The sequence below is a fragment of the Phytophthora infestans genome, genomic scaffold, assembly GCF_000142945.1.
Source record: "Phytophthora infestans T30-4 supercont1.48 genomic scaffold, whole genome shotgun sequence".
Lineage (NCBI taxonomy): Eukaryota > Oomycota > Peronosporomycetes > Peronosporales > Peronosporaceae > Phytophthora > Phytophthora infestans.
In genome coordinates, this window is record NW_003303711.1 from 439,369 (window position 1) to 443,285 (window position 3,917).

Below are 3,917 nucleotides of genomic sequence, written 5' to 3' on the forward strand. Positions count from 1 at the left end.
TCTTAGTTGGTGGAGTGATTTGTCTGGTTAATTCCGTTAACGAACGAGACCTCCGCGTGCTAAATAGTTCCGCTTACCATTTTTGGTAGGTTTGTGGACTTCTTAGAGGGACTTTTGGGTAATCAAACCAAAGGAAGTTGGAGGCAATAACAGGTCTGTGATGCCCTTAGATGTTCTGGGCCGCACGCGCGCTACACTGATGCGTTCAACGAGTATACAACCTTGATCGATAGGTCTGGGTAATCTTGTGAATGCGCATCGTGCTAGGGATAGACTGTTGCAATTTTCAGTCTTGAACGAGGAATTCCTAGTAAACGCAAGTCATCAGCTTGCATTGATTACGTCCCTGCCCTTTGTACACACCGCCCGTCGCACCTACCGATTGAATGACTCGGTGAAAAATTGGGACCGTGAGTCTGTTTGCTTTATTGCGAGTGGATTGATGGGAACTTTTTTAAACCTCGCCATTTAGAGGAAGGTGAAGTCGTAACAAGGTTTCCGTAGGTGAACCTGCGGAAGGATCATTACCACACCTAAAAACTTTCCACGTGAACCGTTTCAACCCAATAGTTGGGGGTCTTACTTGGCGGCGGCTGCTGGCTTTATTGCTGGCGGCTACTGCTGGGCGAGCCCTATCAAAAGGCGAGCGTTTGGACTTCGGTCTGAGCTAGTAGCTTTTTTATTTTAAACCCTTTACTTAATACTGATTATACTGTGGGGACGAAAGTCTCTGCTTTTAACTAGATAGCAACTTTCAGCAGTGGATGTCTAGGCTCGCACATCGATGAAGAACGCTGCGAACTGCGATACGTAATGCGAATTGCAGGATTCAGTGAGTCATCGAAATTTTGAACGCATATTGCACTTCCGGGTTAGTCCTGGAAGTATGCCTGTATCAAATGCCTGTGAACAAACTTGGCTTTCTTCCTTCCGTGTAGTCGGTGGAGGAGATGCCAGATGTGAAGTGTCTTGCGGTTGGTTTTCGGACCGACTGCGAGTCCTTTTAAATGTACTAAACTGTACTTCTCTTTGCTCCAAAAGTGGTGGCATTGCTGGTTGTGGACGCTGCTATGGTAGCGAGTTGGCGACCGGTTTGTCTGCTGCGGCGTTAATGGAGAAATGCTCGATTCGTGGTATGGTTGGCTTCGGCTGAACAATGCGCTTATTGGGTGATTTTCCTGCTGTGGCGTGATGGACTGGTGAACCATGGCTCTTTAGCTTGGCATTTGAATCGGCTTTGCTGTTGCGAAGTAGAGTGGCGGCTTCGGCTGCCGAGGGTCGATCCATTTGGGAAATGTTGTGTACTTCGGTATGCATCTCAATTGGACCTGATATCAGGCAAGATTACCCGCTGAACTTAAGCATATTAATAAGCGGAGGTAAAGTCGTTCTCCGTTAGCCTTACCCCAGCGCCTTTCTTCTTCTTCACCAGGAAGAGCTGCAGGTTCTTGGCGTCGCATGTGATCATCGATGTGCTCTTATCCTTGATCGAATATTTATTTAAGCATACTAGTCGTGATTAGTCCCTGTCGAAACCCGATGGGACCTCATTCAGACTTACTACAGTACCAGCAGTATTGTAAAAAAATTGGCTGCTTTTTTCTACCTTTTTGTATGGCTACACTCGGCCTTTTCAATACATTTGGGGCCCAGCTTGCGGACCGCAGCTATCTTTCTGACTCAGCCTATGAATGCCAAAATTACAAAAGTTGAAAAAAGGCCACAAAATTATTAGGGTTCTCAAAGGTGCAAGTCTTAGTGCAAAACCTCTGGCTGTGACGGGGTCACACAGCACCTTGCGCTAGAGGAAGTTAGCTTCCGAGAGTATGCAAACGCTCAGTGAACGGCAGTTCACAGGCCCCCTTTTATCGAAAGGGAGCGAAGTGACCTATTTAAGGTATGTAAATCGAGTATATTTATAGGAGACTAGCCGGCAGTGTACCCCTTCTCCGTTGGAGAGAATCTGCCTTCAAAGCGAAGCTGGTACGGTTTTCATGGCATACGCTGGGCTCTTGGCCCCATTCTTTCACTCGCCGTCTCGGAGCCACTCATAATATGAGTGGCATGACTAAACCTCGCTCAGCCAATGGCTAATGCCCAGGAAGGTCTGGGTTTTGGTTTAGGAGGGTGATAAATTCACGCGAAGTCCTCCACCTTTGGAGATTTGAAGCCTGATGACACCCATTCCTTAATCTTCATAAATACCCGCCAAACGTGCAACAGAGAGTGCAACCACGATGTGATTGGAGGAAATGCCTTCTTACTGAATCTGACTCACTAAGAGCTACCATCGATATGACAAATGACCACCTTGTTGCTTGTCTCGGCGAAGAGCAGCTAAACTTTTGTCACAGGAAGCTGTCGCCTGTATGCTGCGTATACTTTGTCGATAACAACATCACTAGTGAATCCTGCGCGAACGAATCCAGAGACTACGTCCCAGAAAAATTTGCACCCTGAGTAGGCAAACTTGTTGGCTCCTCACTCGGTACCGGTAAACGCTTTCGCTGGCTTTAAGCCGTTTAAGCCGAACTCGTACCCCCCCCCCCACTCGTACAGATCCTTCGGTCTTTTCGACAGTACCGCGTGGTGAGCTTCGTGCGCAGCACTGTCATCTGTGCATGCTTCGGTGGCGACGATCGTATTGAGCGACACTCTCCTTGCAACAGGCTATAGAGCAATACGCCGGTAGACAGCCAATTTCTTTTGATGGTTTCGCTGGCTTTCGGTACGCGAGCGGAGGCCCTCGCTCAACATGACAGCAACTTAGCGTTGCAGGCTAAATAGCTGGGAATGGAGTGCAGCGAAGTCTTTACGGGCACTGTCCGCAATATGTTGCTCTGGGTTCTATGTATTTGCTAAGCCTCGTTGCCATCGGTAGGGGCATCTCGAATCTCAATGTGACGGGGTCACACAGCACCTTGCGCTTGAGGAAGTTAGCTTCCTGAGAGTATACAATCTCTCAGTGAACGGCAGTTCACATGTCCTCTCTTTATCAAAAGAGAGCGAAGTGACCTATTTAAGGTAGAACGTAAACTGAGAATATTTATAGGTAGATAAAGCTTGGGCTTATAACAAACTATAAGTCACCTATAGAAATGCAATGTCACCAGCCAATGGTTGGCTTTAGACAACCTTGGTACCTTGTACCAAATATCCCGGAGTATGACGTGTCACACTTCATGTAACTAGGGGTACAGTAAGGGCTACGTACCCCGTTACAAGGTGCTTCCACGTGCGACCTCATCCCAGGCCATCCGTTGACGCGAGCTCCGAGCACTAGCTGCGCAAGCTGCCGCCAGTCCTAGCCAGCGCAAATTGCTCCGGCAATACGACTTATTTCTCCTCGTTAACGTTTGCACATAGATCTCTTGCAACAACCGCCTTAAGACTTGTGTCCGTCTGCAAGCGTAGACTACAAATTTAGCTGTTGTTCCACACCGATATACCGGCTCGACTACATTTAAAGGCCCCAACTTGGGTAGTACCGGTACATGTACTGTGCTTGGTACAGTCTTATGCAAATAATATCAAATGAAGAGGCACAGTGTGGTGTGCTAAAAATATTTCCAGTTAGCAACAAAGACCACGCACCAGACTTGATCATTTACCTATTTCTGCTGCTTACCTGCTGTCGTTGCTGCAAGCGTGACGAGCATGCTTGTACATGTATGTACGGTATAATAAGCCAAGTACGTGTACAGTACATGTACCCATTACATGTACCCTCGCCACCGCGACAAGCAGAAATGGGTGCGGCCACGGTACTATTCCGAAGTTCTGTACCTGCACGATGCAAATCAACTGAAAACAGCCGAGTTGGCCCGAATAGCTTCAGGTCTGAGACTCTCCCACCGAGAATCCATCGTCCCTGAATCTGAACCCACACGCTAAACTTAGCGCTGGGGAGCACATGG

At 47.9% G+C, this 3,917-nt stretch overlaps 3 non-coding genes across 3 annotated transcripts; all 3 read left to right on the top strand.

Annotated features, from left to right (window-relative positions):
* On the top strand, positions 1-527 carry PITG_33059 (the record flags this gene model as incomplete). Its single annotated transcript, XR_009934453.1, has 1 exon — positions 1-527. It is a non-coding gene; the product is annotated as an 18S ribosomal RNA (ribosomal RNA).
* A 222-nt stretch (positions 528-749) lies between these two features.
* On the top strand, positions 750-898 carry PITG_33060. Its single transcript, XR_009934454.1, has one exon. It is a non-coding gene; the product is annotated as a 5.8S ribosomal RNA (ribosomal RNA).
* Positions 899-1,210: 312 nt separating this feature from the next.
* On the top strand, positions 1,211-1,385 carry PITG_33061 (the record flags this gene model as incomplete). Its single annotated transcript, XR_009934455.1, has 1 exon — positions 1,211-1,385. It is a non-coding gene; the product is annotated as a 28S ribosomal RNA (ribosomal RNA).
* Positions 1,386-3,917: the final 2,532 nt, after the last annotated feature.